At 41.4% G+C, this 15,749-nt stretch overlaps 1 protein-coding gene across 1 annotated transcript in view; it reads right to left on the reverse strand.

The window, feature by feature from the left end:
* Positions 1-15,749, reverse strand: part of IQCJ (IQ motif containing J) — a 54,883-nt gene that overhangs the window by 14,654 nt on the left and 24,480 nt on the right. The window lies entirely within an intron of this gene.

Genomic DNA, 15,749 nt, shown 5'->3' on the forward strand with positions numbered 1-15,749 from the left:
GTTACTGTAAAAAAATAAAATAAAAAAATCATGCATCTATTACAGAAATGCTTTTCTACACTTCTTGCATTTCTGAAAGTCCCATTTAGGCCAAGCAATATGTATTCAGTCCACAACCAAAAGTTACTTTTTGGAAAGCACGCACAAACGTCTATTACATTGCACTGTAACAGCACTTACACAATGGTCCCCAAGCCATCAACTTCACAGCGACTGCCTTTGCTCGGACAACGCACCTGCAGGATTTAATGCCAGGAAGCTTTACCCTCCAACACTGCACGCATGGGAATACCCATCCCTGGGTAGGACAGGCGTCCCCGTGCCAGGACGACGAGGACAGCATGCCCTGGCTCAACAAGCCTTTCCATGTCACGTAACTGCTGTTTATACAGCAGCTTTGTTCTTGGCCAAAGCATCAAGGAGCAACACTGGCTCCCGGAAGGTGCCACCAGTTCCCAGCCAGCCCAAACACACAGGTCACTGTGCTTTGCTCCTGTTTTCAGGTGTTTGAGACATTGTCACCAACATTGTCCCTCTCCTGCAAGACATACAAGTGAGAGGCGCCAGCGCAGTCATCAGCCACATGAAATCTCTGGTCGAGAACCCTAGAGAAGAGCACTTGCATCTATAGATTTTAGGCTCATGGAAGAATACATACATTCACATAAATATTATTTTCTCTGTTGTGATGAACTACATACTGAGCAGTTTTGATTAGCGTCTTAATCTTTACGTATATTGTAATTTCCACCAAACACTCTTGTGTTTGTCTTCAACATGAGAAATAGCTTTTCCATGCTGATAATAATGAAACTACTCACTCATTCTGATGCTTATAACTCTGCAAGCACACCAAGAAACCAGCAACCCCTTATTAATGTGCCAGCTGAGCTGTGCTTGCTAGAGACAGTAAGCACAAGTCGTATGAGTCTCCATCCCTGCGCTACCTTCCTTTCCATCCCCACCATCTCTTCATCATACAATATCATATCTTCTAGTACAAATGCAAAATATTTTATGTTTAGCAGGCAGCAACTGCTCAGCCATAAAGATTATTACAGCCGCAGAAAGAGAGAAACAGTCCTCCAAGGTCGAATCCCTTCAGCAGGACAGCACCCTGCATCCAGCCTAGCCAGCGTCCCTCATCAGCCACTCCCGACGTTACGTCCCAGACGTTAGGCAGTAACAAAAGACTTGCATTTTTCTAGATATATAGATATATATATATAGATAGATCTAACTGCCAGTTCCATAAAGCTTCCTCAGCACTCTCAATAAGTAAATCTGCATCATATCCATTTTAAGGATGGGCATAATTATGCTAAAAGAGGCACGCACAGGCCAATTAAATCAGTAGGGACGTCAGCAAAAGGGCTACCTATGCTAAAGCAAACGCCATGGCCCTCACTTGGATCCCAACACTGACAGAATTTTAGGACTGAGCTAAAAGCACCTTGTGTCCATACATCCTAACCACCTTGCCAGTGCCGAGCTGTAAGTCAGGGAGTCAACAAGGGCTTCTGATCAGCTACTGTTCTTGCAGGAGCCACCAGCTCCAACTAATAACTTCTCACAAAACTCGTCAGTTCAATTTAGAAGAGATTTCTTTGTTTCCTCTCTGCAGTCCCCAGGTGCTGTGTGCAAACTGGATAGTAAACTTATCAAGGTAGGGACTCCGTGTTGGCAGAACGGTGTGTGAGGCTGCATATACACAGGGCACCTTGCTAAGTGATTTTATTTTAAGCTCCTTCAAAAAGAGATTGTTTATGTGCTGGCATTTCACCCCAATGCAATTGGAAACAGCCACAGTGCAACTTAAGAGGAGGATCACAGCAGAAATTCCTCTAACTTTTGTAGCACTGCTGGGGACCGCTATAAAATGGTACCGAGCTAATTAGACAAGTCATAAAGATGTTCCCTTGGCAATCTCACAGGTGAAATAATCTAATCTTCTACACCCTGCCTTCCTAGTTAATCTCTTGATAAGAGTCATTAACACAATTGTTCAGTCTACTGTAGTCCCTTTATAAAGTGCATATAATTTACAATCCCATTAAAAAGATGGCCACTGATTAGTCTCAGAGGCAAATTACAAAACTATTCAGTTGTGGTTTTAGCACATTAGCTATAGCTATATGAATCCTGGAGAAAAAAAAAAAAATCATCACAGAACATAGGTTTCAGAGTAAGTATACCCATCGAAACCCACCTATCTCATTTTCTGCATAAAAATTAAATATAATTGCAAATTGTGGGATACTCTGGTCAGCAGCTGAGCAACCATGCAGACTTTTTTATTTTGTGCATAGCAAGAAAAAACACCAAGTACTAAAAGAGCACAAAAGGTATACAAAGTTCTTTCATGTAAAAAGCTAGGATTTAGCTACTTCACAGCTTATGCTAAATATCTGCTGCTATTCAGTATTCAAGTTATTTCTGCTATGTAATTTGAGGGCTGGAGGATGCTAAGCATTAGGTGTTTCAAAAGAGCGGAAAGAGTGAAGGCACTGGACCTTGTAAAAATATAATGAAACAGATGTTTGCAGCTTTTCTAAATTTCTGCTTCTTAGTATCAGCTTCTAAAATCCAGCACGTAGAAGCTTCCAATGTTATCACCTTCAGGAGACTCACTTTCATCCAGGAAAGCGGTCAAGAGATGGTTTCAAAAATGCAGCAGAATACTCTGGCTTTGTCTGGGCATCTCCAAAACCTACGCAGGCACTGACTAATGCTTGAGGTAGGCGTCAAATACGTGAATACTGTGAAGCATCTCCCAAAACAGAGCTGTGGTCCTGCCTGGGATCTTAGGACAGAAACAGCTGAGGTGTGGTTTTTCATAGGATACGAGAAAAAACATTCAGATCCTATTAGGTTTCAACAAACTTTAAGTATTTGAGCACTTTGGAGGTTAGAAAACGGGATCTTTGGAGTTTAACATTGTTGAACTTTCCAACATAAAAAGCCTCTCCGTCTTGTGTTTCCAGCCCCCCCTCATCCTTCAGAGCACTTTACCTTCCCCAAAATGACAGCGCTTCCCAATAAGCATCACTTAGGAGGAAACCCAAGGAGTCTGTGCCATGTAGGCAGCAAAGGGTGTGTGTGTTTCCAAGCTTTTACGTGAAGGTGTGCATCACAGAGTCGGAGCATGAAAACAGCCTGTCCGTGCTGTGTCCTTCGGAGCAAGAGGAGGGCCTGGCTATGACCACCATGGACCAGGACAGATGGAGCAGAGGCAGGCGGCGGTGATGGGCAGAGGTAGCAACTCCTTTCAAGATCTCATCTTGAACCTGTTTTGAGAAGTTCATCCTAAGGTCAGCGGTTGGTTCAAACCTCTCTCCCTCCTCAGAGTTGTCTGACATTAGCAAGATGTCTGAAATCCAGAAATATTTAATGACAAGCACGTGCAGGAGTCACATTGCTAACCTGGCGAGAAATACAATAAGACTCCCAAGCTTTATATCACAGGTAAAGTGACAGCAACCGCTGATGTAAAGGAGGAGGGATCTGTGGCAGTATCTGCTAGGTTCAGAGGTTGCTCTTGTTTGAGCTCTTGAGGAGTTAAATCTAATTTCTCTTATACTGCAGATATCTAAAAAGATGTTTTAATTGAAGGTGGTTGCTTAGCAACTGCATCCCCTGTGCTGCAGCGATGCTTTTCACCTGGAGCAGATAAACATCAGGACGGCACTTTACAAATCTGATTAGCGGCAATGAAATAGCTGGCTACAACGAGGTGCAAGTGCTTTTCCAGAAGTTATGCTTCTAACCTGATACTCATCAGCAGGGAAAACCCAATGAAACTCATTTGCAGGTTAGAAGAGCTCTCTTCTTCTCCTCCTCTCACCCGGCAAACATTTCGGTCCGCTTCTCACAACCGGAGCTTATTAAGCGGGAGATAGCATTGGCAGGATTTTTCTTACTCGAAAGATTTTGCTGCAATTGAGCACATAAAGATAAAATACTAGAGTACTTGCAATCACACACAGATGTTTTTCTGAACAGGCCTATGGTTCTTTGAAAAGCCTCGGAAAAAAAACACATTTCCAAACCACAAAGAAAAAGATTTCCTCATAACTTTTGTAACTGGACATTACCGTTTAAATACTGCTACTATACTAGCTTTTCTAAGCTGTTTAAGAGCTGGTTATTGGTGCTACTGCTGCAATTCTAACAAAGAATATTAAGCCTTTGCAGAGCTCCCTTGCAACACCTTTGCATTATAATGTCAGTATAAACGTTAACATTTGTACCTTCTGTCACGGTCAGTGGCCTGCTGTGTTGGGGTCTAACACATGATGACCAATTAAGTATTTAAGATTCAGAAAAGATTCCCATGCATTTTCCCATCCATTGCAAGTCAGCTACATGTCCCAGCCATGACCAGAATGCAATTTGCCAAGTAAAGGCTATTCTTGTTGAAGTAATATTTGGAAAATATTTGGTTCCAAAACCTCCTAATACCAAATGCAGAATAACAGGCTACGAGTCCCCAGAGAACTGTCTACTCGAATGCTCAGAGACATGAGCGTGAGACTCGCTTCTCAGATCTCCAGGTACCTCCAGAGGGTTGTTCACCAGCAGCACTCCAGCTTAGGGGGTGGGGAGAAGCCTGGCTTGGTACCACGGGCCGAGAGGTGGCAAGGGAGGCTGGAGGGAGCGCGAGCTTGTAATCCAGGGAGCTGGACTGAGGAGCAGGGGGCGTTTTTCATCAGCCTTGACACGTCAAATACAAAACCAATTGCAAAAAGAGCTCCCAGGAAGGTCAATGGTCCCTGGAAAGATACAGAAGAACTGTGCCACAGGCAAGCCCCAGAAGAAGGTGTGTTGGGAGGGTTTTCAAGGCAAATTTAACTTACTCGGCTTGGATTTGAACACCTAACCACCACAAAGGTTCCAGTTAAAAAAAAAAAAACAAAAAAAAACAAACAACCAAACAAAAAACAACAAACAACTCTTCTGCTCCAGCTGGTACTTGAGCATCTGCTTAGATTTTTTCACATTAAATAGGACTTGGGAAAACATGTTAAATTGCTGTCTAGGATTAGGAAGACTTCTAGCAGATGCTGAAGTTCATTCTCAGTGTTATCCGTACCAAGCCTGGGCCTTCGCTATGAGAAGTAAAGCCTGGGCTTTTGACTCTCCTAGGGTGAGTTGCACAAACCTTCAGCTGGTGCTGCAGGAGTGGGCTACAAAGCGTGCTTTCTCTTGGCAAGTACTCTTGAGACTGCCTTTGATATAGCATCTCCATATCACAGTACAACTATCAGGATACACAGCAGGGCTCTGTCACATCTTCTAATATCACTCCAAAGCAGTGAGCCAAGGACATCCCTATTGGAGCTTGGCTGCATTTACTGAGCTGTTTACTGAAGTCCAGATTCTGGAGGGTTGTTACTGTAATACAGACAATGTACTAATTAGCCTGGACCATACAGAATTTGTCCCAAGCGTATTCTTTATCTGCAGGATGAATCACGTTGAATCATTGGTTGTAAACCACACGAATTCAACTATAAGCCAGCGTTTCCTCTTTTCCATTTAATCTTCTCTAATCTCTTAGATAACTCTCCACTCTTTGTTATTATTCCCGGCTTTAGATCTTCATTCTCATCTCAACAACTGGCAGAGGTAGTAAACAGTTGAAAATTGAGAGACAGGACAGTTTTCTGTATGTCTGACCCTATGCAAGTGAAACACAGAAGGGTGGCTTAAGGTGGTTGCCAGTTTTGAATGCCGTTGATCTCATGACAATAAGGTCACAATGCTTTACATAAGGCTGCTGCTATTTGAGGGTTAAAAGGAAGTTGAAGTAATATTTGGAAAATTCTGTCCTTGAGCTACTGAGGAGAAAATGAAGATAGCCAAAGGAAATTCTTTCCCTCCTCAAAAATAAGATCCCATAGAGCTGCCTTGGTGTTGACCAGAATATTACTAGCAAAATATTCAGATACTGACATTTTCAGTTTTGTTTAGAAAAACTAGAGGAAAATAACCCACCTAAGACGGAAGCAAAATTTAAAGCCTTATGTAGTCATCCAGCCCAGACAGCTACACCCAAAATATGTCCTTCTAATTATAAAGTGAGCAACCAACACTTGTATTTCAGGATCTAAGGAGCTGTGATAGGGCCAGGAAAACGTTGCCTTCCCTCTTTGCCATCTTCAGACCTGATTAGCCACGTGCAGGGCTAGGAATGCTAACTACATTGCACTCCTCTGTACCATCGCAGGTTTCTCGTGGGGAGGTTGAAGGTGTGGTGCAACACCCTGGTGTGACCCATGGTGATATCTGTGTTAACAAGCGGGGTATGGAAAAGGAGCAGATCTGCATGGCGAAACCCAACAGTCTGATAAGCAGTTGGGGTTATCAACAACCCAGTCCTAGGGGCAAACACCTATTGATGGCTCTCAGCTTAGCTCCAGGCATGACAAATACCGTTTGTGCAGTGCGAGATGTTCTGAGTTCAAGTACAGAAAGGGAGGGCGATCGGGAAATTTGTTTCAAAGACACTCTCCTGATCCAAACTGAAATGCTAGTACAGAGGCACTGGTGTCAATCTCATGTCCTGTTAGTCTAACGTAGGTCCAGGGCATAGGCATGCAGAAAATTCTTAAAGCAAACACATAGCATCTGGAGCTAAAATAATAAATACTTTTTCCTTGGTGGTGGCACTCCAAAGTCAAAGCAGAACCACGGCATTATTTCCAAGGTTTATTAGCTCTTCAGTTATTACATTCCCTTGTTTCCTTGGCTCACCCTCCCACCAGCTGCCTTGTTTGCTGTGTGAAACCCTCAGTATTAACCACAATACAGGTTCTTAATGTTTAATGTGTGGCTGATAGAATCCTGCAGCATCCAGCAGAGCCTTTGAATAAAGGGCACCCTATTAAAAAAAAAAAAAAAACCAACAACAAAACTTAAATGCAAACAAAAAAGCAGCATGTGAAACCATACGATAGAAGCTGGTCGCATTCAATCTCCGAAAGCACAGAGCTACAGTTTATATGAATAATTCAAAAACAGCCTCAGACAAATGATCCCAGGTCTATAAGGAAATGGTAAAACCTCTGGAGTCTGCAGCTCTTTTTATTACAGCCTGGTTCATGCTGAATGCTGTTTTCTCTGGGGTTATTTTTTACTCTTTTTTTTATATATATATATATATATAAAAATGAACAGTCAGATAGGATGTTCAGATAACATGTACAGCAGACCCCAGAGAAATATTTTAATTTTATATTCATTTCTGACTTGTAAATTATTCATTAACATGGATCATGCAATTGGGTAAAAATTAAAAATTGGCAAATTAGTTTTCATTTGTTTATGTTAATTATTTAGTGTTCTTCCTTTTTATTAGAAAAAACACAGAGGGAGATTAGTCTTGTTCTGACGATCTGTGCTTGCTCCCTAGACAGCACACAAATTAGCATTGCTATGGCTACTTTTATGCAATGTCTATAGAAATATGACTCCACTGCCCAGATCTGTTGCTGAGACGTTGCGGCATATGCTGGATTGCTAAATTGCAGATATGCCTTTGGATATTTTTCAACAACACTTTGAAAAATAGGCTGTTGGGTCTTTATTTACAGATGAAGTCAATGATTGCTTCCATGACCCATCCATGGGTCCTCAGCCCTCACCAGCACCCGTAACCTCCTCCACCCCCACAAGGAAACTCCAGCCAGTGGGAGTTTCACCTCCAAATTAAGACACAGTCATTCCACTTTGATGCTAAGTTTCAAAGACAGGGGGTCATCTCCATTTTAATATCTGTTGGTGGATTTAACCACATAGAGAAAAACCTAAGCACGACGTGCCACCACAGCACACGTAGTGAGAACCTGCTGGATAAACTGCTGTGGGTTTCCTAGGCAATGCGAATCAACAGTATTTGTGTATTCGGAAACACCTATCCATTACTCTTTTTTTAAAAATATTTGTTTTGTGGGGTTTTTTCCTCTTTTTTTTTTTCTTTTTTCTTTAAAATCTCTCCTTAGAAAGCAAGGACTGTGTCTACTCTCTACACAAGAGCAGTGGGACTGACACTTTGCAGCTAGCTATGGGTCTGTCCCTGCACTGAGTTCAAGTTCAGGTATCACTGTGACAAGTGGCTTGGGTTGCTTGCCCTCCTCTGTCCATGTGCCCGTACCACCATGGCTTGGGTAATCAACCAGGTTTACTCAACCCTTGAGCTGCACTTGCTGTCAACTCCAGATCCTGGAGGAGAGAGCCAACCACACTCTGCCCAAGAAGTTTTTCCACAATGTTATCTATTCACAATGTATTCACGCTATCCTAGGTGGTTTGGCTAGACATCAACTAGAAACAGCCCATTTTGTGGGTGCTGAGGTTCATCATGTTCAGTTACCACCTCCTCAGTTGTTCAGACACTTCCCACCCAACCCACAGAGCTTTCTTCCATCAAAACCATCGGCGGCTGCCAACCAGACCACTCAGCTTAGCACAGAGGGAGCATGAAGAGAGAACACATCTCCTTCAAAAAGCTTTTGGATACTGAGAAACGCATCCTTCATGGTCAGTCTTCAGCTTTGCTATTTGCTACATGGTGAGTTTTTACACAGAATCAAACACAGAAAATGTTTAAAAAAACATATATTCTGCCAAGGAAAGCGTGTAACCATGAAGACGGTGCAATTGTGGTAGCTAAAAGATCACCTTAGGTTAGAAAAGAAATCCAGAACATTCCCATGCACATTCCTAGTGACTCTGGATGTAAGAAATCAGTGCTGCAGGCTGTATAGCTGCATCTGACGGCAGCAGATCAATTAATAATATCAGCAAATTAGAAAGAAAAAATAGCAAATGGAAACCCTGACATGTTTATAACGCCAGTCTTTCTCTTCCCAAGTATTCATAGCTCTTTACAAGATAGCTTCTCCTAAGGAATTAGGATGAGATCAAAGAAAGAAGAGAAAAATCCCAAAGCCCAAAACACAACAGAGAAACTTATGTCAAAAAGCATTTCCAGCATTTAATTTGAACATGACATATAAGAATATTGATTAAAACATTGTTCTGAGCCTTTAATACCATTATTTCTAGGAACTGTCCCTGACATCTGTACAAGCTCCATCTTAATCCAGTTACTGTGGGTGGATCCTCAAGGTAAACAATATTGATGCTGCTTTTCAAAAGAAAAAAATACAGCGTGCTCCTTCCTCTGGCTGTGATAGCTGGATTTGGGGAAACGAAGGGCAGTGAAGACTACCCGAGTCATTTCAATAGCCTCTGCCACCTGAATGCACAAGTGTATGGGAGGAGACGGCTCCATGCTGCGTGCATCGGTGGAGGAGCTTTATTGGAGTTGAGATTCACTCCCTCCCCCAAGGTGAAGGAATTGGCCCTTGCATTAAGGATACTTAGGAGAAAATGAGACATTCTAATTCTGTCCATTTATCCAAGTTAGTTTTGTTGCATAGCAAGTATTAATATAAATAGCCCTGCAAAAGGCACTGCAATTCTGAATTAAAATATTCTTTATGTTGACAAGTACAAGCCCATTTTTATTAAGTGATTCCTTAAAAACAAGTTTCCTCCCTTGACCTATACTTTACAAAAAACAGCAGATTTAAATTATCATCAGAAACAACACCCAAGCGTGAGTTTAAACCAATGATTTATGCTTCACTTTCCATAGTCACAGCGATTAAGTTATGCCTGTCCGTGGGACTCCAGGGCCCTCCTCCTTGTGTTAAAACCTAGAGCTGCTCACGCATGCTCTCCCAAGAGGCTGGGAGGGCTCTGCCCAGAAGCAAATCCTGAATTTCATGGTATGCCTTTTATGAGACATTGCGAATTCTCCTCTGAACCCTTAATAAAGTGAAAAGAGAAGAGGAAAGGGAAAAACCCCACACACACTCTTTTTAAAGCACAATTTTGTAGATAGGGCGTATATATGTAGAAATCCCATGTATTCAGAATTACATACGGAAAGCAACTGCTGAACAATCATTCATTTTAGGGGAAATGCTAGCACCTCTTCCAGGTCCTTAATCCTGGTGGGATGAGAAAAGCAGTTGTTGCAGAGGAATTGGGATTTACATCAACCACACGGTAACGGGGTGGTCCTCTGCAGCACCGTGCTGTCCTCCTGGGGCAATGAACTGTGCAGATCCTTGCAAATACCACAAATCTCCGCTCCTCTCTCGCTGTAATTACACCATCAGCACTTCCACCCAAGTGCACTTGCCCTCAGGTTGGAGGCTTTTAAACTTTTTTTAAACTTTTAAACTTGTCCCATGTTCGGCCCCAGGATAATTATCAGCATATAGGCTCTTAGAGGAGCAAAGTTATTTTCATTATTTCAGTGGTGTGCCCTAGAAAAATCCCATTGTCTATGTTCATGCACCTGCACATCAGTCCACCCCATAGCCCTACAACTCCCAAATCCTTTGGCCAAATATTACGTGATGGACTTGTGTATCCAGCAAAGTCAGGGCGATTTGACTGTGAGCCTAAAAGCCCACAAGCATCCTTCCAGGTGGAAACTAGCAGCACTCTGAGGTACAGCCCATCTCCATCCTCTTTGAAACTAACCAAGTTCTAGAACACTTTCAATGGAAAAAAGGATTTCTCACATACAACAAAAACAAACCCAAGAACATTTATGGCCAGGACACCAAAAAGGTGTTCAGAGCAGATTTGAAAATAATTTTTCCTTGCCCTCTTTTTTTTTTTCCCCCCTCCTCACAATGAGGAAGGTGAACTTCATCTAACTAGAAATATCTTTATACAAATTAAGTTTTGTGCTAATTTAGATTTCTCCACCAGGAAGCAGATGCATTCAGAAGACAGACGTAATTTATGAACTCCAGCAGCCGTCATTGCAAAGTGAAAAAAATATGGATTTAAATAGTTTCAAGCATCATTTTGGCTGCATATGGCTTGCTTTCATTCTGGACCTGTGTGAATAAAATGGCTTAATGAAAATTAATGGGGAAAAACTGCTTTCATGGACAAGAGTCCCAAATGCAGGTAACTTTAATAGATCATCACTTTCAGAGAAATTATTAATCAAGTTCTGTTCTCTTTAATACTACAGAAAAAGGAAGATTCCCCTAAACTTAATTGCTTGGTGGTTCTTGGATCAGATCAAATTTCTATTAATTACAATGCTAGCAGAAACCCCTCACTTCTGTTAGGTGGCATAACTGGTACTTTGTAAGAACAAGTGACAAATAGCTTTAGCATCATAATTCTGTAGAGACTATTTACGTATTTGGGCCCCATACTCAAATTATTATAACCAACATTAATTCCCAAAATGAATTCACAGTTTCTTGCAACTCTAGAGACTGGGTTGTCATGGTGAATATTTATGAAGTTGATAAAACAACCTTATGGGGTGTGCGCTCATTCAGACGCATACGATGCACAATAGGAAACGCGGGTTTTTTCATACCAACTGGTCTGTTGAAAAGAAAGGTTTCCATACACCCAGCAGTTCCTGCACAGCTCCGTACCCTCTATGTGTCCACAGCAACAATTCACCACAGTTTCAGCTCTTGTTTTCTGGGCATTGCTGTCTTTCCCAGAAATCAGCCTACTTACTCACCCAGCTTCTTTCTATAGGGTTTTGCTGGAGGATTGTCTTCCCTTCAGGGAGAATTAAATAAAAATATTCACAAGCAGCTGTATACCTCCCAGCAGTTAAATTCACTAAGTGGGACAAGCACCATCAGAGGTGACAGTTGCTTGTACCATGGCTTGTGAACTTGAAGGACCATGCCTTCAAGAGTTTGGTTGACTTTCCTTTACTTAGTGTATGCTCAGCATCACTGCAGTAAAGGAGGTTTTACTAATGGAGTTTCCCCAGCAAGCTAGTATAACTCCAAATATTAGCTCGATGTTTTTAATGGGAATTTTAATAATTTATGATTTGGATTACTAGAGATGCCTTATCTAGGCTTCCCTGTTAATAAGTCTTAATGCTGAGCAAACTGATACTGAACAAGTCATCTAAACAATTTCATTCTTTATATTTACTGTTATAATTGCCAACAGGAAAAGCTCATTCATGTTCTTTGAATGTTCTATTGAGTGATTTCACTTATGTAAATTAACACTTTCACATGAACCCAAAGTGTCTCACCTCTAAAAATCTGAACTTTAGTTCCTACCTAGAGAAAGAGTTGTGTTCTGGTTGTGGAACTGGCTGTCTCAATTTTTTTTAATTTCTGTGAAATTGTGCTTAAAAAAAAAGTGATTGGCATGCATACAATATCCTTGGTTGAAAACTACTCTTTATTAATTTGGAGGAAAATTAATGTGCTAACCTTCACCTTTTAAACATAATTCTAGCTGCATACATTATGGTTTAATAACTTTATTTCTGGTTTACTGGTTTCTTTTCCCTACATGAGATGCCCAAGTAACAAACAGATTTCAAAACAGAAAATATACAGTTAAAAAAACCGTCCCAGCTGAGGAGCTGTGAGGCTGGCCTGTTCACGTGGTTGGGAAACACCACAGGAAGCTGCTCAAGCCCAGTTGTCAGAATGGGAGACCCAAATGATTGCAAGGGGTAACTGCCTGTAAGCACATACCAAAGGAAGAGACATCACCCAGTACTCATTTTCAGTTGGGTACCTGCCGACTGGGGTGTGCCTTGGGCCTGTTAGTGGAAGAGGCCACGAATGATTGATCCTGCTCATCCTTTCCATTGCAATCACAACTGTAAGTCATCTACCGTGCACAGCCTCAGCTAGTTCTTTTCCAGACCGAAGAGCCCTTGCTTGTTCATCCACGTGCAGAGGCTCCTCTACAACTGATTTTGCGCGCTGCCTTCCTTCTGAGTGTTTCCAGCTCTGCTCTGTCCTGTTGGGATGAAGGGGCACCACTGCATACAGCAACATCAGGATGACATCAGGACATTCTTCTCTGTTATTTTCCTAATAATGACTAGGATTGCATTTCCTTTTCTTACTCCTCCCAAGCATTGAGTTGACATTTTCATCAAGATATCTATTACAGTGCTAACGTCTCATTCCCTTGTGGTAACAATCAGCTTGGAGCCCATCATTTTATGTATGAAGTACTTATTTCCCCCCCCAACATACACATCAGTTTACATTCTCCATAGTGAACTTCATCTGCAAATGTAATGCCTGGTGACAGGCTCATAGAGCCACTCTTCACAACCATCCACCTTCGCTACCCCAACAACCTAACATCCTCAGGAAACTTTTTCACTGCCCTAGTCACCCCTCTGTTCAGAAAGTCATCGAAGGACAAAAATTTCAGATAAAATAAGTAGCACATTGACTGGTGATTCGGCAGTAAATAAATCTCCAAATATCAGCAACTTAATTTTCAAAGCTTACTGCCACTGTATCGTCCAAAGATGAAACTTCAAAGTGGTAACTATGTCTACTTATTGACCTAATCTGGAAATAAAAGTCCATTTCTCAGGACAGGCTTGCAGAGAAATCAGATTCTAGTAAGACATCTACATTTTTATGAACGTGGTTCAAAGCAAAAAAATAATATCTTGTTTGTCACCTAGTGCCATTTCATACACTGATACTTTCTAATGGCAAGTTTACAACTAGATAATGATGCTTATTCTAATTCAGAACTCCAAAGGGAGAAAGGATATCTTGCTCCATTATTGATCAACGTGAGCAGAGGTATCTGTTCCACTCGGCATTTGTTTAAGAGAAATGTTTTAATATTAATAGAAATGTAGACTTCAAAGACCTGGCAAAAAGTATTTCTTAATCATCCAGACCTTAAATAGTAAACATATTTCACTTTTCTATATTCCACTTCAAGCCTGGTAGAAAAACAAAACCAAAACCTCCCACAGCCTTCCCTGGTTAAGAGTGAATTTGATTTTGCTTATGAAAATGGCAGTTCTGTACAGTCAGAAGATGGGACCTATGTAAAGCAAGTGGAAAGGAAAACTACAAGCTGGCTCCCAGAGTCCTAAGTCAAGATTCAAGACTGGTTTAAGCATGATGGGAAAACGCAGCCTACCATTTATCACCAGATCTGTATCAGTGTGGTTGATCGGCTATCGCAATAAAATTCCAACTGATACTATCACCTAATATAGCAGCATTATTTTTCTCCCCTCAGAGAGGGAAAAGGTCTGATAAGAAACATCCTGAAATTGTCTTTTGATTTTACGTCCAAGCACAACACATATTTATACTTCCTCTGTGCATGTGTTTGTACTAAGCATATATCCATACATGCACACACATCTACACATGCAAGCCAAAAAGCTCACCAAAAAATTCTTTGTTCAGGTCTGAATTCTCTTCCCCCCCACCTACACATGAATTATTCTTTTTCATGTTGCAATAAACTGTTCTAGAAACTTAAAAGGCTGTCTAAGGATTTGCATTTTTCCTATAGTTCTACCATCAGGAAACAGATTTGCACCAACAGATTAGCCCTGAAAGACAGAAAAGAACAACACCTGTTTAAAAGCAAATTTAGAGCTTAATCTCACAGCTTGCTCGAGGCAGAAGCTGAAGTGTCATCAGAAGTTTTTGGTATCTTGCAGTGTGATTCCTCATTTTGGTCTTGATCTTTTATCCTGATTTATTAGACCAACAATGACTTTTTGTTTCACGTTCTTTCCAATACCCTGCTTTACTACAGTGGTTACTGAGAAAAGTGCAAGAATAATATTGTAATATTCTGAATATCCCCAGAGAAACGGAGCCCAACACCTCTGTGACCACACGACTGCAGAGGTCTCTGCTTCGGTTCAGCTGGAGATGGCCCGGCAAGAGGCACCACGGGTCTGGAGAAGACCTGGGGCAGAGGGAGGCACAGAGAGAAGCACCTTGGGCATGGTGGGGACAGGCTGAGGTTAGGCACGGACTGGAAGGCTCAACTACATGGTCATGTTGGAGGATGTCGTGCCCAAAAGGGGATACAGATGTAGCCATCTTCAGGGCCTGGAGAAACAAATTCACAGGCCACATGGAAACATTCTTCCCCCTACAGATATCTTCTTTTGTGCATTCCAACATGTCACCCTGGACAAGGGTGTCAAGGTTTAAATAATCTAAGACCCTACATTGCTAAGTCATGGTATGCTATTCATGTTTACGCACGTGTTTATGCCGTATCAAATTGCAAGATGTTATAATAGAGCATTTTACTTCTTAAAACAGAGAATTTACCAGTTATTTGTCAACACACACATTTGGAAGTAATGTCAAGAGAGAAAGAAGTGGCTCAAGAAAGACTACTATTTGTACTGGAATTAACTTTCTAGCTCTATAGGTGCATAATACCAAGAAAATCCAAGTGAAAATTTCGATGCATCTTGCATAAATCAGCATGCTTAGCAGACTAACCAGTACTAGCAGTACAAAAAGAAAAAAAAAATTCTTCTGTGATCTTCAAGTAAATCCATCCATACAGACCTTATTTGAGGTGAGAGCAACAGGAGGGAGAGAAAAAACCCTCCAGGACAAAGCAAGTGTGTAAGCCCTCCTTTGGCAAGCATAAGGCTTAGCACTCCTGCAGTGCTGAAAAGCACCTACTGAAAAGCTGCAGGTGATGGAGCTGTAGATATTTATGGGTTTAGACAACGTCAATCAGATAGAGCCACAGGGGTTTTGTTGGTTTTGCTTTGCTTGATTAAAAAGAAAAAAAAAAAAATAAAATCACTTGTCTTTCTGTTGCACATTGTGCTAAGACTGCTTCCCATTTCACCTCAGAGCTTCAAGTCTAAAAAAAAAAAAAAAAAAAAAATAACA

This window comes from Balearica regulorum, chromosome 9, assembly GCF_011004875.1.
Source record: "Balearica regulorum gibbericeps isolate bBalReg1 chromosome 9, bBalReg1.pri, whole genome shotgun sequence".
In the NCBI taxonomy this organism is placed as follows: domain Eukaryota; kingdom Metazoa; phylum Chordata; class Aves; order Gruiformes; family Gruidae; genus Balearica; species Balearica regulorum.